Here is a 24,049-nt window from a genome sequence, read left to right on the forward strand (position 1 = left end):
CCATGCAAATGGAAATCAAAAGAAAGCTGGAGTAGCAATACTCATATCAGATAAAATAGACTTTAAAATAAAGAACGTTACAAGAGACAAGGAAGGACACTACATAATGATCAAGAGATCAATCCAAGAAGAAGATATAACAATTATAAATATATATGCACCCAACATAGGAACACCTCAATACATAAGGCAACTGGTACAGCTATAAAAGAGGAAATCGACAGTAACACAAAAATAGTGGGGTAATTTAACACCTCACTTACACCAATGGACAGATCATCCAGATAGAAATTTAATAAGGAAACACAAGCTTTAAATGATACAATTGACCTGATAGATTTAATTGATATTTATAGGACATTCCATCCCAAAACAGCAGATTACACTTTCTTCTCAAGTGTGCACAGAACATTCTCCAGGATAGATCATGTCCTGGGTCACAAATCAAGCCTCAGTAAACTTAAGAAAATTGAAATCATATCAAGCATCTTATCTGACAACAACACTATGAGATAAGAAATCAATTACAGGGAAAACAATGTAAAAAACACAAACACATGGAGGCTAAACAATACGCTAGTGAATAACCAAGAGAACCCTGTAAATATCAAAGAGGAAATCAAAAAATATGTACAAACAAATGACAATGAAAACATGATAATCCAAAACCTATGGGATGCAGCAAAAGCAGTTCTAAAAGAGAAGTTTATAGCAATACAAGCCTACCTCAAGAAACAAGAAAAACCTCAAATAAACAATCTAACCTTATATCTAGAGGAACTAGAGAAAGAAGAAAAAACAAAACCCAAAGTTAGCAGAAGGAAAGAAATCATAAAGATCAGAGCAGAAATAAATGAAATAGAAACAAAGAAAACAATAACAAAGCTCAATAAAACTAAAAGCTGGTTCTTTGAGAAGATAAACAAAATTAATAAACCATTAGCCAGACTCACCAAGATAAAGAGGGGGAGGACTCAAACCAATAAAATTAGAAATGAAAAAGGAGAAGTTACAACAGACACCACTGAAATACAAAGCATCCTAAGAGACTACTACAAGCAATGCTATGCCAATAAAACGGACAACCTGGAAGAAATGAGCAAATCCTTAGAAAGGTATAACCTACCAAAACTGAACCAGGAAGAAATAGAAAATATAAACAGATCAATCACAAGTAATGAAATTGAAACTGTGATTAAAATATTCCAAAAAACAAAAGTCCAGGACCAGATGCTTCACCAGTGAATTCTATTAAACATTTAGAGAAGAGCTAATACTCATCCTTCTCAAACTCTTCGAAAAATTGCAGAGGAAGGGACAATCTCAAACTCATTCTATGAGGTCAGCATCACCCTGATACCAAAACCAGACAAAAATACAAAAAAAATAAGAAAATTACAGATCAATATCACTGATGAATATAGATGCAAACATCCTCAACAAAATACTAGCAAACAGAATCCAACAACACATTAAAAAGATCACACACATGATCAAGTGGGATTTATCCCAGGGATGCAAGTATTCTTCAATATACGCAAGTCAATCAATGTGATATACCATATTAACAAATTGAAGAATAAAAACCATATGATCATCTCAATAGAGGCAGAAAAACTTTTCACAAGCTTCAACACCAACTTATGAAAAAAACTCTCCAGAAAGTGAGCATAGAGGGAACCTACCTCAATATAATAAAGGCCATATATAACAAACACACAGCAAACATCATTCTCATTGGTGAAAAACTGAAAACATTTCCTCTAAGATCAGGCAAAAGAAAAGGATGGCCACTCTCACCACTATTATTCAACATAGCTTTTGAAGTCCTAGCCATGGCAATCAGAGAAGAAAAAGAAATGAAAGGAATACAAATTGGAAAAGAAGAAATAAAACTGTAAGTAAAACATCCAAAAGATGCTACCACAAAACTACTAGAGCTAATCAATGAATTTGGTAAAGTTGTAGGAGACAAAATGAATGCACAGAAATCTCTTGCATTCCTATACACTAATGACGAAAAATCTGAAAGAGAAATTAAGGAAACACTCCCATTTAGCATTGCAACAAAAAGAATAAAATACCTAGGTATAAACCTACCTAGGGAGAAAAAAGACCTGTATGAAGAAAATTATAAGACAGTGATGAAAGAAATTAAAGTTGATACTAACAGATGGAGACATATCCCATGGTCTTGGAATGGAAGAATCAATATTGTGAAAATGACTATACTACCCAAAGCAATCTACAGATTCAATGCAATTCCTATCAAATTATCAATGGCATTTTTCATGGAACTAGAACAAAAAATCTTAAAATTTGTATGGAGACAAAAAAGACCCCGAATAGCCAAAGCAGTCTTGAGGAGAAAAAAATGATGCTGGAGGAATCAGACTCCCTGATTTCAGACTATACTACAAAGCTACAGTAATCAAGACAATATGGTACTGGAACAAAAACAGAAACATAGATCAATGGAACAAGATAGAAAGCCCAGAAATAAACCCACGCACCTATGGTCAACTAATCTATGACAAAGGAGGCAAGGATAACAAAGGAGAAAAGACAGTCTCTTCAATAAGTGGTGCTGGGAAAACTGGACAGCTCCATGTAAAAGAATGAAATTAGAACACTCCCTAACTCCATACACAAAAATAAACTCAAAATGGATTAGAGACCTAAATATAAGACCAGACCTTATAAAAATCTTAGAGGAAAACATTGGAAGAACACTCTTTGACATAAACCACAGCAAGATCTTTTTTGATCCACCTCCTAGAGTAATGGAAATAAAAACAAAAACAAACAAATGGGACCTAATGAAACTTCAATGCTTTTGCACAGCAAAGGAAACCATAAACAAGATGAAAAGACAACCTCAAAATGGGAGAAAATATTTGCAAATGAATCAACAAAGGATTAATCTCCAAAATATATAAACAGCTCATGCAGCTCAATACTAAAGAAACAAACAACCTAATCCAAAAATGCGCAGAAGACCTAAATAGACATTTCTCCAAAAAAGACATACAGATGGCCAAGAAGCACATGAAAATCTGCTCAACATCACTAATTATTAGAGAAATGGAAATCAAAACTACAGTGAGGTATCACCTCACACCAGTTAGAATGGGCATCATCAGAAAATCTACAAGCAACAAATGCTGGAGAGGGTGTGGAGAAAAGGGAAACCTCTTGCACTGTTGGTGGGAAAGTAAATTGATACAGCCACTATGGAGAACAGTATGGAGGTTCCTTAAAAAACGAAAAATAGAATTACCATATGACTCAGCAATCTCACTATTGGGCATATACCCAGAGAAAACCATAATTCAAAAAGACACATGCACCCCAATGTTCATTGCAGCACTATTTACAATAGCCTGGTCATGGAAGCAACCTAAATGCTCATCAACAGACAAATGGATAAAGAAGATGTGGTATATATATACAATGGAATATTACTCAGCCATAAAAAGGAATGAAATTGGGTCATTTATAGAGACATGGATGAATCTAGAGACTGTCATACAGAGTGAAGTAAGTCAGAAAGAGAAAAAAAATATCGTATATTAATGCATATATGTGGAACCTAGAAAAATGGTACAGATGAACCGGTTTGCAGGGCAGAAATAGAGACACAGATGTAGAGTACAAACGTGTGGACACCAAGGGGGGAAAGTGGTGGGTGGGGGTGGTAGTGTGATGAATTGGGAGATTGGGATTGACATATATACACTAATATGTATAAAATGGATAATTAATAAGAACCTGCTGTATAAAAAATACATTAAATTAAATTTTAAAAAAAGAATCCTCTTCAAGGGGCTTCACTGGTGGTGCAGTGGTTAAGAATCCACCTGCCAATGCAGAGGACACAGGTTCATGCCCTGGTCTGGGAAGATCCCGCATGCTGTGGAGCAACTAAGTCCATGTGCCACAACTACTGAGCCTGCGCTCTAGAGCCCACGAGCCACAACTACTGAGCCCGTGAGCACAACTACTGAAGCCTGCATGTCTAAAACCTGTGCTCCGCAACAAGAGAAGCCACTGCAATGAGTAGCCCACACACTGCAAAGAAGAGTAGCCCCCACTTGCCGCAATGAGGGAAAGCTGCACACAGCAACAAAGAAGCAAATGCAGCCAAAAATTAATTAATTTTTTTAAAAAAGAATGGTCTTCCATAATATTGATGATTTGTAGACTCAAGCTACAGCTTAGAATTTATCTAAAAATCAGATCTGTGTCTGCATTTTTCTGCATCGTACTCTTGATGAAAAGTATGACTCACTGAATTGGATCACTGGTACTCCTATATAAGCAAATGAAAATCTAATATGATAAAACACAATAGAATGAAGAGGTTGGATATATACAGGCTTCTGAGTTTACCATTGGAGATGTGATCATCAAGATCAAGGAAATTGAGTAAGGATGGAAGAATGGCACAGTGAGGAAAAAAACTGGACTGTGATCCAGATATCCCAACTCTTCCTTTAGCTTTAGTTTTGTCACCTCCCGAGTCTGGCCCGCAGCTTCATCATGTATAAAACAAGGCACTGGAGTAGATGATCACGAATGTCAAATTCTACAAAATCTAAGATTCTAATCTCTGCATTTGCTGTCTTAATATTGTCAAACTCTGCATTTGGTCATGTGAAAAACTGCATACTTTTAAAAATTATAATCTAAAATTTCATATGATTTCAGAACATCATTTATCCATTTTCTAAACCAGAAATTGGCTGCATTTTACCCAGTGGAAGACAGTTGATCATAAGAATGTTACTGGCCTAATGCTTTGGGGAAACACCAGAGATTCTCAGAATTGCTTCTTGAGGAAACAATGATACCAAGTAATAATTAATTCACTCAATACACTTCTATGAAGCACCCCTATGTGCGCAGTCCTTTTCTGAACATTGGCAAATCGAAATGAATGTTAATGTCGTTTCCTTCCAGGGGCATACAGTCCAATGAATGAGAAAAATTACTTCCAATTAAGATATACTTTATTAACTGCTATGATGGGGCTGTATATAGGGGGCTATGGAAGCCAAAATTCAAATAAATATGTACTATATTGCCACGTGGTGATGAAGGCTATTAAGAAAAATAAAATAAGACATGGGAATATAGACTGGTGGAGGATTCCATTTTTAGATAGAGTACTTAGGGATAACCTCTGTGTTGACATGACATTTAGACAGACATGAATGAAGTGAAGGCGCACTGAGGATATTCAAGTGAGTGTTCCAGCAAAGGGAACATCCACAGAAAAGATCCCGAGGCAGGGCCCTGCTTGGTGCGGGAGTGGAAAGTGACAGGGAAGGTTATAGAGATGAAATGCAGCTAAGGACTAGATTATGTAGGGCCTGCTGGATATGATAAGGAGGCTGGATTTGCTTCTGGAAGATGTAAAATCACTAAAGATTTTTGAGCCGAGGAATGACACAATCACATTTTTAGTTTTAAAGGATGATTCTACATGCTGTATGGAGAATCAAATAGGAAGAGGCAGAGGCAGAGAACAAGAGTTGAAGCAGAGAGAAAAAATTAGAAGATAATTTTTATATTTGTGTTATTAATATACATGTATGTGTACTTATATCATTATATCGGGTTATATTATATATAATGACATAAATAATATTTCCATATTTATAATAGTTATATAAATCACATATATACCATAATATATTAGTTTATAATAATATAAATAAAGCGTTCTTACATTCCAAGAGTATCATTAATTCAAATATATTTTAATACAGAGTTAGATACAACAGGACCTGCCCACTGATTTTCTGTGAGAGGTGAGAGGAAAAAGGGTTTGTGGAAGACTCCTAAGTTTTAGCTTGAACAAACTATATGAATAATGATACCATTTACTGAGATGGCAAAGAAAAGGTGAAGAAGCTTTTGGAAGTGGGGCTGAAAATCAAAAGATTGATTTTGGACATACTAAACTTGGGATGAATGTAGATGAGTTGTCAAGTAAGCAACGAGATATACAGGTCTCGATAAAGTGGTCAGAGAAGTCAGGGTTGGAAATACAAATTTAGGTGTATTTAGGCCACAGGGTGGATGAGGTGATACAGGAAATGGAGAGAGAAGAAAAGAATTATGATGATTGAGCTACGAAGTACTCCAACATTTAAAAATCATGAGAAGAACGAACAAAGGAGGCATCAGTTAAGAGAAGAGGAAACCTGGAGAGCAGCATCGTGGTAGCAGAGTGATCTACTGCATCGAGAGCTGCTAAGGAGGAGAAGTCACATGAGAACTAAAGAACTGCCTGTTGGATTTAACATGCTGTTCCTTCTTCCTGGAATGCTATTCTAGATGTCCACATCGCTGGCAATCTCTTCAGGCCTTTACCCAAAAGTTACCTTCTTGATGATGCTGGCAATGCCCACCCTATCAAAAATGTCAACCCATTCTCCCAGTTACTTGTATCCCCTTTCCCAGCTTTATTTATTTTCCTTAGCACTTTATCACTATGCAATAGACTAGATGTTTTACTTGTGGTCTATTTCCTTCATTAGAATTTTAAAAAACAAGCAACAAACCCCAAATAAAGACACTTATGCCAAGCCCCAAGTCACCAAAGTGAGACTTGACTTAATTACAGTTTCAGCTCTCCCAGAAATAAAATCTCAAACCAGTCAATCAGGAACAGCCTGATCAGCACTAGTGAGGTAATCTGCTGGGTAAACCCCTGCCATCTCCTAAAGGAAAGTAACCTTGCAATAACCAACCCACTTTTTTGCCTTGTTCCCATTCCCTTCTGCCTATAAAAGTCTTTCATTTTGTACAGCTCCTCGGAGCTCCTGTCTATCTGCTAGATTGGATGCTGCCCAAATAGAATTGATTTTTGCTTAAATAAACACTTAAAAATTTTTAAATGCCTCAGTTTCTCTTTCAACAAGAATACATCCATAAAGATAGGGATTTGGGTCTGTTTTATTCATTGCTGTTTCCTTAGCACATAGAACAGTGTCTGGCACCCAGTTGGCACTCAGCACTTAATAAATACTGATTGAATGAAAAAATCCATCAATCCTTTGTAGGAGCTCTACAAAGTTGGCCTTTTTTCTTTCTTTTTAAATCAAAGCTTACCTTTGGGCATAGACCTATCTTCTTTTAGTGAAAAGCAAATATATAAAAGGAAGAGATACTTGCATATTTCTTGAAAATGTTGAAAGACAAGTTTGCTAAGAGTTTATCAGATATTATGTAAACCATTGTGTAGACTTCGATGATGCAAGGATATATAAGGCAGGGTGGGCACTTTCCAGGAACATTCAGTCTGGTGGTGAATGAAGACTTGTAAACAGGAAAACTATGAACAATATTGCAGTAAGTACAACCATAGGTTAAAACCAATAGAGGCCTAATCAAAACAAAGTGGGGTCCCAGACAGCTGGAGAATTGGGTCAGACTTCACCTGTGCATGATGGGGAACACAACATCAGAAAAAGTCTGGGACTTGAGAGATTGGTTCAAGATGGTGGAGTAGAAGGACATGCTCTCACTCCCTCTTGCAAGAACACTGGAATCACAACTAACTTCTGAACAATCATTGACAGGAAGACACTGGAACTCACCAAAAAAGATACCCCACATCCAAAGACAAAGGAGAAGCCACAATGAGATGGCACAAGGAGTGCAATCACAATAAAATCAAATTCCATAATGGCTGGGTGGGTGACCCACAAACTGGAGAACACATACCACAGAAGTCCACCCACTGGAGTGAAGGTTCTGAGACCCACATCAGGCTTCCAAACCTGGGGGGCCGGCAATGGGAGGAGCAATTCCTAGAGAATCAGACTTTGAAGGCTGGTGGGATTTGATTGCAGAACTTTGACAGGACTGCGGGACACAGAGACTCCACTCTTGGAGGACACACACAAAGTAGTGTGCGCATTGGGACCCAGGGGAAGGAGCAGTGAACCCACTGGAGACTGAACCAGACCTACCTGCTGGTGTTAGGTGTCTCCTGCAAGGTGGGAGGGGGGGCTCTTTCTCACCATGAGGACAAGGACACTGGCAGCAGAACTTCTGTGAAGTATTCCTTGGCGTAAGCCCTCTCAGAGTCCTCAATTAGCCCCACCAAAGAGCCCAGGTAGGCTCCAGTGTTGGGTCACCTCAGGCCAAACAACCAACAGGGAGGGGACTCAGCCCCACCCATCAGCAGGTAAGCAGATTAAAGTTTAACTGAGCTCTGCCCACCAGAGCAACAGCCTGCTCTACCCATCACCATTTGCTCCCATCAGGACACTTGCACAAGCTTCTAAAATAGCCTCATCCACCACAGGGCAGACAGCAGAAGCAAGAAGAACTACAGTCTTGCAGCCTGTGGAACAAAAACCACATTCATAGAAAGATAGACAAGATGAAAAGGAGGAAGGCTATGTACCAGATGAAGGAACAAGATAACACCCCAGAAAAACAAGTAAATGAAGTGGAAACAGGCAACATTCCAGAAAAGAATTCAGAATAACGATAGTGAAGATGATCCAGGACCTCAGAAAAAGAATGGAGGCAAAGATCAAGAAAATGCAAGAAAAGTTTAACAAAGGCCTAGAAGAATTAAAGAACAAACAAGCAGAGATGAACAATACAATAATTCAAATGAAAAATACACTAGAGGGAATCAATAGCAGAATAACTTAGGCAGAAGAATGGATAAGTGACCTGGAAGACAGAATGGTGGAACTCACTGCTGCAGAACAGAATAAAGAGAAAAGAATGAAAAGAAATGAAGACAGCCTAAGAGACCTCTGGGACAACATTAAACGCAACAACTTTCTCATTATAGGGGTCCCAGAAGGAGAAGAGAGACAGGAAGGACATGAGAAAATATTTGAAGAGATTAGAGTCAAAAACTTCCCTAACATGGGAAAGGAAATAGCCACCCAAGTCCAGGAAGCACAGAGAGTCCCATACAGGATAAACCCAAGGAGAAACATGTCAAGACACATGGTAATCAAATTGGAAAAAATTAAAGACAAAGAAAAATTATTGAAAGCAGCAAGGGAAAAACAACAAATAACATACAAGGGAACTCCCATAAGGTTAACAGCTGATTTCTCAGCAGAAGCTGTACAAGCCAGAAGGGAGTGGCATGACATACTTAAAGTGATGAAAGGGAAGAGCTACAACCAAGATTACTCTACTCAGCAAGGATCTCATTCAGATTCAATGGAGAAATCAAAAGCTTTACAGATAAGCAAAAGCTAAGAGAATTCAGCACCACCAAACCATCTCTACAAAAAAGACTAAAGGAAATTCTCTAAGTGGGAAACACAAGTGAAGAAAATGACCTACAAAAACAAACCTAAAACGATGAATAAACTGGTGATAGGACCATAATTTTTCAATAATTACCTAAAACATGAATGGATTAAATGCTCCAACCAAAAGACACAGGCTTGCTGAATGGATACAAAAACAAGACCCATATATATGCTGTCTACAAGAGACCCACTTCAGACCTAGGGACACATACAGACTGAAAGTGAGGGGATGGAAAAAGATATTCCATTCAAATGGAAACCAAAAGAAAGCTGGAGTAGCAATTCTCATATCAGACAAAATAGACTTTAAAATAAAGAACGTTACAAGAGACAAGGAAGGACACTACATAATGATCAAGAGATCAATCCAAGAAGAAGATATAACAATTATAAATATATATGCACCCAACATAGGAACACCTCAATACATAAGGCAACTGGTACAGCTATAAAAGAGGAAATCAACAGTGACACAAAAATAGTGGGGGACTTTAACACCTCATTTACACCAATGGACAGATCATTCAAAGAGAAAATTAATAAGGAAAAACAAGCTTTAAATGACTCAATAGACCAGATAGATTTAATTGATATCTCTAGAACATTCCATCCAAAAACAGCAGATTACACTTTCTTCTCAAGTGTGCATGGAAAATTCTCCAGGATAGATCACATTTTGGGTCACAAATCAAGCTTCAGTAAATTTAAGAAAATTGAAATCATATCAAGCATCTTTTCTGACCACCACAGTATGAGATTAGAAATCAATTACAGGGGGCTTCCTTGGTGGCACAGTGGTTGAGAGTCCGCCTGCCAATGCAGGGGATATGGGTTCGTGCCCCGGTCCAGGAGGACCCCACATGCCGCGGAGCGGCTGGGCCCGTGAGCCATGGCCATTGAGCCTGCGCATCCAGAGCCTTTGATCTACAACGGGAGAGGCCACAACAGTGAGAGGCCCACGTCCCACAAAAAAAAAAAAAAAAAAAAAGAAATCAATTACAGGGAAAAAAACATTAAAAAAACCAAACACATGGAGGCTAAATAATACACTACTTAATAACCAAGTGTTCACTGAAGAAATCAAAGAGGAAATTTAAAAATACCTAGAAACAAATGTCAATGAAAACACAATGATCCAAAACCTATGGGATGCAGCAAAAGCAGTTCTAAGAGGTAAGTTTATAGCTATACAAGCCTACCTCAAGAAACAAGAAAAATCTCAAATATACAATCTAACCTTACACCTAAAGGAACTAGAGAAAGAAACAAACAAAACCCAAAGTTAGCAGAAGGAAATAAATCTTAAATATCAGAAATCATAAAAATCATAAAAATCAAAAATGAAATAGAAACAAAGAAAACAATAGCAAAATCAATAAACCTAAAAGCTGGTTCTTTGATAAGATAAACAAAATTGATAAACCATTAGCCAGACTCATCAAGAAAAAGAGGGAGAGAACTCAAATCAATAAAATTAGAAATGAAAAAGGAGAAGTTACAACAGACACCATGAAAGACAAAGCACCCCAAGAGACTACTACAAGCAACTCTATGTCAATAAAATGGACAACCTGGAAGAAATGGACAAATTCCTAGAAAGGTATAACCTCCCAAGACTGAACCAGGAAGAAATAAAAAATATGAACAGACCAATCACAAGTAATGAAATTCAAACTGTGATTAAAAATCTTCCAACAAACAAAAGTCCAGGACCAGGTGGCTTCACAGGAATTCTACCAAACATTTAGAGAATAGGTAACACCCATTCTTCTCAAACTCTTCCAAAAAATTGCAGAGGAAGGAACACTACCAAACTCATTCTATGAGGCCACCATCACCCTGATATAAAAACCATACAAAGATACTACAAAAAAGGAAAACTACAGACCAAAATCACTGATGAATATGAATGCAAACATTCTCAACAAAATACTAGCCAACAGAACCCAACAACACATTAAAAGGATCATACACCATGATCAACTGGGATTTATCCCAGGGATGCAAGGATTCTTCAATATACACAAATCAATCAATGCAATACACCATATTAACAAATTGAAGAATAAAAACCATATGATCATCCCAATAGATGCAGAAAAAGCTTTTGACAAAATTCAACACCCATTTATGATAAAAACTCTCCAGAAAGTGGGCAAAGAGGGAACCTAACTCAACATAATAAAGCCCATATACAACAAACACACAGCAAACATCATTCTCAATGGTGAAAAACTGAAAGCATTTCCTCTAAGATTAGGAAAAAGACAAGGATGTCCAGTCTCACCACTATTATTCAACATAGCTTTGGAAGTCCTAGCCATGGCAATCAGAGAAGAAAAAGAAATAAAAGGAATACAGACTGGAAAAGAAGAAGTAAAGCTGTCACTGTTTGCAGATGACATGAGGCTATACATAGAGAATCCTAAAGATGCCACCAGAAAACTACTAGAGCTAATCAATGAATTTCAAAAAGTTGCAAGATAAAAAATTAATGCACAGAAATCTCTTGCATTCCTATACACTACTGACGAAAATCTGAAAGAGAAATTAAGGAAAGACTCCCATTTACCATTGCAACAAAAAGAATAAAATACCTAGGAATAAACCTACCTACGGAGACAAAAGACCTGTATGCAGAAACTATAAGACAGTGATGAAAGAAAGTAAAGATGATACAAACAAATGGAGAGATATACCATGTTCTTGGATTGGAAGAATCAATATTGTGAAAATGACTATACTACCCAAAGCAGTCTACAGACTCAATGCAATCCCTATCAAATTACCAATGGCATTTTTTATGGAACTAGAACAAAAAATCTTAAAATTTGTATGGAGACACAAAAGACCCCAAATAGCCAAAACAGTCTTGAGGGAAAAAAACGGAGCTGGAGGAATCAGACTCCCTGACTTCAGACTATACTACAAAGCTATAGTAATCAAGACAATATAGTATTGGCACAAAAACAGAAACAAAGATCAATGCAACAAGATAGAAAGCCCAGAGATAAACCCACGCACCTATGGTCAACTTATCTATGACAAAGGGGGCAAGGATAAAAATGGAGAAAAGACTGTCTCTTCAATAAGTGGTGCTGGGAAAACTGGACAGCTACATGTAAAAGAATGAAATTAGAACACTCCCTAACACCATAAAATAACACCTAACAAAAATAAACTCAAAATGGATTAGAGACCTAAATGTAAGACTGGACACTATAAATCTCTTAGAGGAAAACACAGGAAGAACACTCTTTGACATAAATCACAGCAAGATCTTTTTGATCCACCTCCTAGAGTAATGGAAATAAAAAGAAAAATAAACAAATGGGACCTAATGAAACTTCAATGCTTTGCACAGCAAAGGAAACCATAAACAAGATGAAAAGACAACCTCAAAATGGGAGAAAATATTTGCAAACAAATCAACAGACAAAGGGTTAATCTCCAAAATATATAAACAGCTCATGCAGCTCAATATTAAAGAAACAAACCACCCAATCCAAAAATGCTCAGAAGACCTAAATAGACACTTCTCCAAAGAAGATATACAGATGGCCAAGAAGCACATGAAAAGCTGCTCAACACCAGTAATTATTAGAGAAATGCAAATCAAAACTACAATGAGGTATCACCTCACACCAGTTAGAATGGGCATCATCAGAAAATCTACAAGCAACAAATGCTGGAGAGGGTGTGGAGAAAAGGGAACCCTCTTGCACTGTTGGTGGGAATGTAAATTGATACAGCCACTATGGAGAACAGTATGGAGTTTCCTTAAAAAACAAAAATAGAATTACCATATGACCCAGCAATCCCACTACTGGGCATATACCCAGAGAAAACCATAATTCAAAAAGACACATGCACCCCAATGTTCACTGCAGCATTATTTACATTAGCCAGGTCATGGAAGCAACCTAAATGCCCATCAACAGACAAATGGATAAAGAAGATGTGGTATATATATACAATGGAATATTACTCAGCCATAAAAATGAATAAAATTGGGTAATTTGTAGAGTTGTGGATGGATCTAGAGACTGTCATACAGAGTGAAGTAAGTCCAAAAGAGAAAAACAAACATCATATATTCATGCATATATGTGGAACCTTGAAAAATGGTACAGATGAACCGGTTTGCACGACAGAAATTGAGACACAAATGTAGAGATAAACGTATGGACACTAAGGGGGGAAAGTGGTGGGCAGTGGGTTGGTGGTTGTGGGATGAATTGGGAGATTGGGATTGACATGTATACACTGATGTGTATAAAATCGATGACTAATAAGAACCTGCTGTATAAAAAAATAAATAAAATTAAATTCAAAATAAAACAGGAGGAATCTGGGACTTAAATCATCTGTTCACTGAATATTTATTGACATCTCAGCACCATATTGGGTCCTGGGGATATAACAAGCAAAAAAAAACACAGTCACTTCCCTTACAGAGTTCAATCTAGCAAGGGTTATGATCTATCTGTGTAAAAGCAGTACTTCAAAAAAGCAGCTGTCGAAATGCTTTAAAAGTCCTTAGTCAGCCAATTCTAGGTAGCCGCATTACACATCTCACTGGCCTATACTGAAGAAGCAGAATGCGATGTTTTGATGAATGGTTCTTAGTTAAAATGTCGAAGCATACCTCATCATTGGCCCAATAGTTACAGAAAAAGTACAAGTTTTTATGTGAGTAAAGGCAGTCGACTGAGCTTTACACATTTTTTTTTTTAAGAAATGCATTTAGCTTTGACATTTCAAACTGAGACGTGGCATGGGAAGGCTAGATGTTGGGATGAAAAACTTGTAAATTATAGCATTTCAGTGTAAATTTTTAGTTTTTCAGATAATTCATTTCTAAGTACTGGCTCTCTTCTCTATGACATTCCATTGCACTGGTACTTGCCAGCTTCCAAACTGAAAGGATTCCAAGGAACCAAATGCCCTTGGATTAAAGCAGGAGAAGGAAAAACAAATTAATTTTCAAGGGTTAATGCTACAAATTCTTATAAAATAAAATAATTGGGAGTCAAATGTAAATAAATATATGGATAGCCATATACTTTTTTTCTTAATGATTTTATAAATTTTTATGCTTACAGTGAAAAAAAAAACTCCAGGCAATCATGCTTCCTTCAGGGAAGACCACCATTACATCAGACCTTTTTTCAAATCTTCCTAAGCCACAATGTCCTTTCACTAATGGAGCCCATGGAGAGAAAAACTTACTTCTCAGATTTAACAGGGTTGCTGATTCTGAAGAATACTTATAAGAAATTTGACCAATTCATCAGGAATCTTGCAAAGTTTTCAATATCTTGTGATTAAAGTTAGAATTCTCTTTTTTAAATTGTTTCCAGTATTCTATTTCTAATAAAAACTTTAGAGGACTATACAGAAATGTGTGCAACTGCGTGAGGTCCAAAAAAGGGTAATATGATATTGACTTCCATGACTATTAAGAAAATATAATCCTTCCCTCTGAATCTCTAGCACCATTCTTAAAATGTCAAAGCATAATCCTCATTTAATTCTGTCAACAAAATATTGGAGGAAAAAGTATTTGAGTAAATGAATGAAGTGATTCTTGGGATCAAGTGTGTTTGTGGTACAGCAGTAATAATAGTTGTATTGTGAACAGCACTGACAAGTCAGAGGGTGGGGACAGCTTTAGCAAAGGAGATAACTTGGGGGTGAGAGGGGCAGTGAAACCACTTCAGAGAGGGCTGTGGTATCTGTGATCTCATGACTATTTTTTGCGTAACTCACTAGTATTGTTTCCCTGCCCAGGCTGTCACACTACATTCCTCCTGTTATGAGAAAGGTACAAATGCATAAAACTAAGGTGGCATGAGATGTTTTGTCAAGAAAGCTACTACCAAGGTACCGATCTATCCTAAATTTCCTTCCCTCCACATCTACAAAGGCAACTGTGTTTATGGTTTCAGTACACAATATTAAATAAAATCAGAGTCCCCAACAAAATCTCAAATCTATTTCATGTCCTCTATTTATAAAGTATGGATGTATTTCTATAAAAAATTAATATATCAAAATGTCATTACTTAGAAGGTCAAATTTTCAAGTATATGGAAATATCAAATATGCAGGGTTATTCATTCCTTGTGAGTTTCCTGCACTTTTGAGAAATAAAAACTTAGAGAATATTCTCTATTATTACAAAAGGAAGAGACGATTGACAGAAGCCTGCATCTATTAGGTCAGCTCTTTTTAGTTTGCTGGGTTGAAAGAAGAACACTTCTGCTTTATGAGTTTAATTTACATCTTTTTCTGGTGCTAGTAACATTACTGGTACCCACTTACATCCCCTTAGCTTTCACCTTCACATCATGAAGCTTGTGAACACCTGAAGGCCTGAGGGCTTTTCTCTGGCTACAGGGAATGTGCTCAATATGCATGGAGAACAAACCAGGAGTGCAGAGAATCAACACTCAAAGAAGCACCTCCCAACAAATGATGGATGAGGAGCTGAGAGATATATACCCAGCTTCCTTACTCCCCGGTTGTGATAGCTCTGAGATATGCTAAATCTATTCTATCTCCCCGAGTTCCTCTGCAGGACTGAGCCCTTTGTTATATCTGGTGAGTGAATTGATAACACACCGTTTAGCGTTGTCTTTCCCTTCCCCCTCTCCTCCATTTGTGTTCCTTGGGATCACCTGACAAATGAATTACTCTGCACCTAAATCACTGTCTCTGGGTTTACTCTGCGATAACCCAACCCAAAACCCATGGCAGAATTTATACTTCCACTGTATATAGGTTTTTAAGTGTGGGCCAGAGTTCACATATAAATATAAACAGGTTAGAGTCTGAGAAGCTTTTAATTAGCCCATGTGTTTGGCAGTCAGAAGTTATACTAGGACTTCTGTTTCTCCCCATGAGGGATTAACAGCCAAGAATACTGCTCTCCTGCTTAAAAGAAAAAAAAAAAGATCTATATGTGAAAATAAGTATTTTCTGACATTGGACAACAGCCAGAGCAAGACTGTGACCGATGAGAGAAGAAAAACAAATGAAGTGATCTTTTTATTTTCTCCAAATTATTGCCAAATTATTGGAGGCAGCTTTAGAGCCACAGGGAAGGAAAAATCTAAGGAAGCTCAGGGTCTCACAGTCTGTTGCAGGGCAGGAGATGAGAGTTCAGGGAGGCTGAGGCAGCTAGAATTCCTGGGACAGGGTAGCAGGAAGGGGGAGCTGCAGATAAAGAGCTCTGGAATCTGAAGAGAAAGCCCTTTGAGGCTTCGCCAGGTGCTGATCACCACACATCTGGGTTAACACTCCACACAACTGTGGAAAGACCCACCTGAAGAAATTATTAGAACTCAAGCCAGGCTGGGAATAGTTTGTCTTTTCATGGGCCAGAGAGGAAAATGTTGATAATCCATGGAACTTGGATAGAATCCTCAGAAGGGTATCACCTGTGTAGTCAGTTAAATTATCCCTAAATTAAAGGCTGCTGTGGACCCACCAAAATAAAGCACAAAAGCAATATTTGAAAGTGTCAGTATGATCCAAAGTAGCCTAATCACGTGCTAAAACCAGGCCCAACACTTCTATCTCCCTGGCTTTCATGTCTACATTAACAAAGAATAAAACAACACAATGTTCAAAATATTCTGTATCCAATAAGAATTACCAGATATGCAGAGCAGAAAACTATGACTCCTAAGCAGGAGAAGAAAAATCAATCAATAGAAACAGGCAAGGAATGGCAGAAAAGGTGGAATTAGTAGGCAAAGACCTTAAGGCAGATTTTATGAATTTTATAAATGTGCTCCAGTACATAGAAAAGGTATGTACATAATGGCGAGAGAAATGGAAGATATAAAAAGACCTTGGGGGAGGATCTTCAAGATGGCGGCAGAGTAAGACATGGAGATCACCTTCCTCCCCACAAATACATCTACATGTTGAACAGCTCCTATAGAACACCTACTGAACGCTGGCAGAAGACCTCAGACTTCCCAAAAGGCAAGAAACTCCCCACGTACCTGGGTGGGGCAAAAGAAAAAACAGAGACAAAAGAATAGGGACGGGACCTGCCCCTCTGGGAGGGAGCTGTGAAGGAGGAAAATTTTCCATACACTAGGAAGCCCCTTCACTGGTGGACATGGGGGGTGGGGGGAAGCTTCGGAGCCACAGAGGAGAGCACATCAGCAGGGGTGCAGAGGGCAAAGTGGAGAGATTCCTGCACAGAGGATTGGTGCCGACCAGCATTCACCAGCCCGAGAGGCTTGTCTGCTCATCCGCCGGGGCGGGTGGGGGCTGGGACCTGAGGCTCCAGCTTCGGAGGTCAGATCCCAGGGAGATGACTGGAGTTGGCTGCGTGAACATAGCCTGAAGGGGGCAGGTGCACCACAGCTAGCCTGAGGGGACTCCAGGAAAAAGTGTGGAACTGCCTAAGAGACAAGGGATCATTGTTTCGGGGTGCGCGAGAAGAGGGGTTTCAGAGCACCACCTAATAAGCTCCAGAGACTGGCGCAAGCCACAGCTACCAGCGCGGACACCAGAGACGGGCCTGAAATGCTAAGGCTGCTTCTGCAGCCACCAAAAAGCCTGTGTGCAAGCACAGGTCACTATCCACACTTCCCCTCCTGGGAGCCTGTGCAGCCCGCCACTGCCAGGGTCCCGTGAGCCAGGGACAACTTCCCCAGGAGAACACACAGCGCACCTCACGCCGGTCTCTGCCTCTGCAGGCTCACCCTACATTTCGTACCACTCCCACCCCTCAACTTGAGTGAGCCAGAACCCCCTAATCAGCTGCTCCTTTAACCCCGTCCTGTCTGAGCAAAGAACAGACGTTGTCAGGTGACCTTAACCAGAGGCTGGGCCAGATCGAAAGCTGAACCCCAGGAGCTGTGCAAACAAAGAATAGAAAGGGAAATTTCTCCATGTAGCCTCAGAGCAGCGGATAAAATCTCCACAATCAACTTGATGTACCCTGCATCTATGGAATACCTGAATAAACAACGAATCATCCCAAATTGAGGCAGTGGACCATCAAACTCCAGTGCTGGACACCTTATGCCAAACAACTACTAAGACAGGAACACAACCCCACCCATTAGCAGAGAGGCTGCTTAAAATCATACTAACTTCACAAACAGCCCAAAACACACTACTGGACACTGTCCCGCCCACCAAAAAGACAAGATTCAGCCTCATCCACCAGAACACAGGCACCAGTCCCCTCCATAAGGAAGCCTACACAACCCAATGAAACAATGTCACCCACTGGGGGCAGACACCAAAAACAATGGGAACTATGAACCTGCAGTCTGCAAAAAGGAGACCCTCCAAAAAAGTAAGTTAAGCAAAATGAGAAGACAGAGAAAAATGCAGCAGATGAAGGAACAAGGTAAAAACCCACCAGACCAAACAAATGAAGAGAAAATAGGCAGTCCACCTGAAAAGAATTCAGAGTAATGATAGTACGGTTGATCCAAAATCTTCGAAATAGAATGAGGGAAGTACAAGAAATGTTTAACAAGGAACTAGAAGAACTAAAGAGCAAACAAACAAATATGAACAACACAATAAATGAAACTAAAAATTCTCTAGAAGGAAACAATAGCAGAATACCTGAGGCAGAAGAACGGAGAAGTGACCTAGGAGATAAAATAGTGGAAATAACAACTGCAGAGCAGAATAAAGAAAAAAGGATGAACAGAATTGAAGACAGTCTCAGCGACCTCTGGGACAACATTAAACACACCAACATTTGAATTATAGGGACCCCAGAAGAAGAAGAGAAAAAGAAAGGGAATGAGAAAATATTTGAAGAGATTACAGTTGAAAAGTTCCCTACTATGGGAAAGGAAATAGTCAATCAAGTCAAGAAATCACAGAGAGTCCCATACAGTATAAATCCAAGGAGAAACACACTAAGACACATATCAATCAAACTATCAAAAATTAAATACAAAAAAAATATTAAAAGCAGCAAGGGAAAAGCAACAAATAACACTAAAGGGAATCACCAAATGGTTAACAGCTGATCTTTCAGCACAAACTCTACAAGTCAGAGGGAGTGGTAAGACATACTTAAAGTGATGACAGGGGAAAACCTACAACCAAGATTACTCAACCCAGCAAGGATCTCATTCAGATTTGACAGGTAAATTAAAATGTTCACAGACAAGCAAAAGCTAAGAGAATTAGCACCACCAAACCAGCTTTACAACAAATGCTAAAGGAACTTCTCTACACAGGAAACACAACAGAAGGAAATGACCTACAATAACAAACCCAAAACAATTAAGAAAATGGTAATAGGAACATACATATCAATAATTACCTTAAATGTAAACAGATTAAATGCTCCAGCCAAAAGACATAGACTGGCTGAATGGATACAAAAACAAGACCCATATATATGCTGTCTACAAGAGACCCACTTCAGACCTAGGGACACATACAGACTGAAAGTGAGGGGATGGAAAAAGATATTCCACGCAAATGGAAATCAAAAGAAAACTGGAGTAGCAATACTCATATCAGACAAAATAGAATTTAAAATAAACACTATTACAAGAGATAAAGAAGGACACTACATAATGATCAAGAGATCAACCCAAGAGGAGATATAACAATTCTAAATATTTATGCACCCAACATAGGAGCACCTCAATACATAAGGCAAATGCTAAAAGCCATAAAAGGGGAAATTGACAGTAACACAATAATAGTAGGGGACTTTAAACCCACTTTCACCGATGGACAGATCAACCAAAATGAAAACAAATAAGGAAACACAAGTTTTAAATGATACATTAAACAAGATAGACTTAATTGTTATTTATAAGATATTCCATCCAAAAACAACAGAATACACTTTCTTCTCAAGTGCTCATGGAACATTCTCCAGGATAGATAATACCTTGAGTTACAAATCAAGCCATGGTAAATTTAACAAAATTAAAATCGTATCAAGTATCTTTTCCGACCACAATGCTATGAGACTAGATATAAATTACAGAAAAAATCTGTAAAAAATAAAAACACATGGAGGCTAAACAATATGCTACTAAATATCCAAGAGATCACTGAAGAAATCAAAGAAGAAATCAAAAAATACCTAGAAAGAAATAACAATGTAAACACGACAACCCAAAACCTATGGGATGCAGAAAAAGCAGTTCTAAGAGGGAAGTTTATAACAAATACATTCCTGCCTCAAGAAACAAGAAAAATCTCAAATAAACAACCTAAACTTACACCTAAAGCAACTGGAGAAAGAAGAACAAAAAAACCCCTAAAGTTAGCAGAAGGAAAGAAATCATAAATACCAGATCAGAAATAAATGAAAAGGAAATGAAGGGGGCTTCCCTGGTGGCGCAGTGGTTGAGAGTCCACCTGCTGTTGCGGGGGACACGGGTTCATGCCCTGGTCTGGGAAGATCCCACATGCCACAGAGCGGCTGGGCCCGTGAGCCATGGCCTCTGAGCCTGCGCGACTGGAACCTGTGCTCCGCAGTGGGAGAGGCCACAACAGTGAGAGGCCCGTGAAATGCAAACAAAAAAAAAAAAAAAAGGAAAAAGAAAAGAAATGAAGGAAACAATGGCAAAGATCAATAAAACTAAAAGCTGGTTCTTTGAGAAGATAAGCAAAATTGATAAACCATTTCCAGACTCATCAAGAAAAAAAGGAAAAAGACTCAAATCAATACAATTAGAAATGAAAACAGAGAAGTAACAACTAACACTGCAGAAATACAGAGAATCAGGATGGATAACTACAAGCAATTATATGCCAATAAAACGGACAATCTGGAAGAAATGAACAATATCTTAGAAAAGCACAACCTTCTGAGACTGAACCAGGAAGAAATAGAATATATAAACAGACTAATCACAAGCACTGAAATTGAAACTGTGATTAAAAATCTTCCAACAAACAAAAGCCTGGGACCAGATGGCTTCACAGGCAAATTCTATCAAACACTTAGAGAAAAGCCAACAGCTATCCTTCTCAGACTCTTCCAAAATATAGAAGAGAGAGGAACACTCCCAAACTCATTCTATGAGGTCACCATCACCCTGATACCAAAACCAGACAAAGATGTCACAAAAAAACAAAACTACAGGCCAATAACACTGATAATCATAGATGCAAAAATCCTCAACATAATACTAGCAAACAGAATCAAGCAGCCCATTAAAAGGATCATACACCATGATTAATTGGGGTTTATCCCAGGGATGCAAGGATTCTTCAAAATATGCAAATCAATCAATGTGATACACCATATTAACAAAGTGAAGGATAAAAACCATATGATCATCTCAATAGATGCAGAAAAAGCTTTCGACAAAATTCAACACCCATTTATGATAAAAACGCTCCAGAATGTAGGCATAAGGGAACTTACCTCAGCACAATAAGGCCATATATCACAAACACACAGCAAACATCATTCTCAATGGTGAAAAACTGAAACCATTTCCACTAAGATCAGGAAAAAGACAAGGTTGCCCACTCTCACTGCTATTATTCAACATAGTTTTGGAAGTTTTATCCACAGCAATCAGAGAAGAGTAAGAAATGTAGAGAATCCAAATCGGAAAAGAAGAAGTAAAGCTGTCACTGTTTGCAGATGACATGATACTATACATAGAGAATCCTAAAGACGCTACCAGAAAACTACTAGAGCTAATCAATGAATTTGGTAAAGTAGCAGGAAACAAAATTACTGCACAGAAATCTCTTGCATTCCTATACACTAATGATGAAAAATCTGAAAGAGGAATTAAAGAAACACTCCCATTTACCACTGCAACAGAAAGAATAAAATACCTAGGAATAAACCTACCTAAGGACACAAAAGACCTGTATGCAGAAAACTATAAGACACTGATGAAAGAAATTAAAGATGATACAAACAGATGGAGAGATATGCCATGTTCTTGGATTGGAAGAATCAACATTGTTAAAATGACTATACTACCCAGAGCAATCTACAGATTCAATGCAATCCCTATCATATTACCGATGGCATTTTTCACAGAAGTAGAACAAAAAATTTCACATTGTGTATGGTAACACGTAAGACCCTGAATAGCCAAAGCAATCTTTGGGAAAGAAAAACTGAGCTGGAGGAATCAGGCTCCCTGACTCAGACTATACTACAAAGCTATAGTAATCAAGACAGTCTGGTACTGTCACAAAAACAGACATATAGATCAATGGAACAGGATAGAAAGCCCAAAGAGAAATCCATGCACATATGGTCCCCTTATTTTTGATAAAGGAGGCAAGAATATACAATGGAGAAAAGACAGCCTCTTTTCTGGGAAAACTGGGCAGCTATGTGTAAAAGAATGAAATTAGAACACTCCCTAACAACATACACAAAAATAAGCTCAAAATGGATTAAAGACCTAAATGTAAGGCCAGAAACTATCAAACTCTTAGAGGAAAACATAGGCAGAACACTCTATGACATAAATCACAGCAAGATCCTTTTTGACCCACCTCCTAGAGAAATGGAAATAAAAACAATAATAAACAAATAGGACCTAATGAAACTTAAAAGCTTTTGCACAGCAAAGGAGACAATGAACAAGAGGAAAAGACAACCCTCAGAATGGAAGAAAATATTTGCAAATGAAGCAACTGACAAAAGATTAATCTCCAAAATTTACAAGCAGCTCATGCAGCTCAAAATAAGGAACAACCCAATCCAAAAATGGGCACAAGATCTAAATAGACATTTCTCCAAAGAAGATATACAGACTGAAAGGATGCTCAACATCACTAATCATTAGAGAAATGCAAATCAAAACTACAATGAGTTATCACGTCACACTGGTCAGAATGTCCATCATCAAAATATCTACCAACAATAAATGCTGGAGAGAGTGTGGAGGAAAGGGAACCCTCTTGCACTGTTGGTGGGAATGTAAATTGATACAGCCACTATTGAAAACAGTATGGAGGTTCCTTAAAAAACTACAAATAGAACTACCATACAATCCAGCAATCCCACTACTGGGCGTATACCCTGAAAAAACCGTAATTCCAAAAGAGTCATGTACCACAATGTTCATTGTAGCACTATTTATAATAGCCAGGACAGGGAAGCAACCTACGTGTCCATTGACAGATGAATGGATAAAGAAGATGTGGCACATATATACAATGGAATACTACTCAGCCATAAAAATTTACAAAATTGAGTATTTGTAATGAGGTAGATGGACTTGGAGTCTGTCATACAGAGTGAAGTAAGTCAGAAAGAGAAAAACAAATACCGTATGTTAACAAATATATATGGAATCTAAAAAAAAAGGTTCTAAAAAACATAGGGGCAGTTCAGGTATAAGGACATAGACGTAGGGAACGGACTTGAGGACACGGGGAGGGGAAGGGTAAGCTGGGATGAAGTGAGAGAGTGGCATGGACATATATACACTATCAAATGTAAAATAGATAGCTAGTGGGAAGGAGCCACATAGCACAGCGAGATCAGCTCGGTGCTTTGTGACCACCTAGAGGGGTGGGATAGGGAGGGTGGGAGGGAGATGCAAGTGGGAGGGGATATGGGGATATATGTATATGTAATGCTGATTCACTTTGTTATACAGCAGCAACTAACACAGCAATGTAAAGCAATTATGCTTCAATAAAGATGTTTAAAAAAAGAAAAAGAAAAAGAAAACAACCTGGGGAGTTCCCTGGCAGTCCAGTGGTTAGGACTCTGTGATTCCACTGCCCGG

General features: G+C 38.2%; 1 protein-coding gene across 5 annotated transcripts in view; it reads right to left on the bottom strand.

The window, feature by feature from the left end:
* MAPK10 (mitogen-activated protein kinase 10) overlaps positions 1-24,049 on the bottom strand; it is a 350,755-nt gene that overhangs the window by 272,138 nt on the left and 54,568 nt on the right. The window contains exon 1 of one of the 5 annotated variants that reach the window (XM_033857205.2): positions 7,986-8,934. The exons of the other annotated variants lie outside the window; for them this stretch is intronic. The gene's annotated coding sequence lies outside the window, so the exon portion shown is untranslated. Of the gene's footprint in view, positions 1-7,985; positions 8,935-24,049 lie in introns of those variants that run through there. 5 annotated transcript variants of the gene reach the window in all.

Source organism: Tursiops truncatus, chromosome 5 (assembly GCF_011762595.2).
Source record: "Tursiops truncatus isolate mTurTru1 chromosome 5, mTurTru1.mat.Y, whole genome shotgun sequence".
In the NCBI taxonomy this organism is placed as follows: domain Eukaryota; kingdom Metazoa; phylum Chordata; class Mammalia; order Artiodactyla; family Delphinidae; genus Tursiops; species Tursiops truncatus.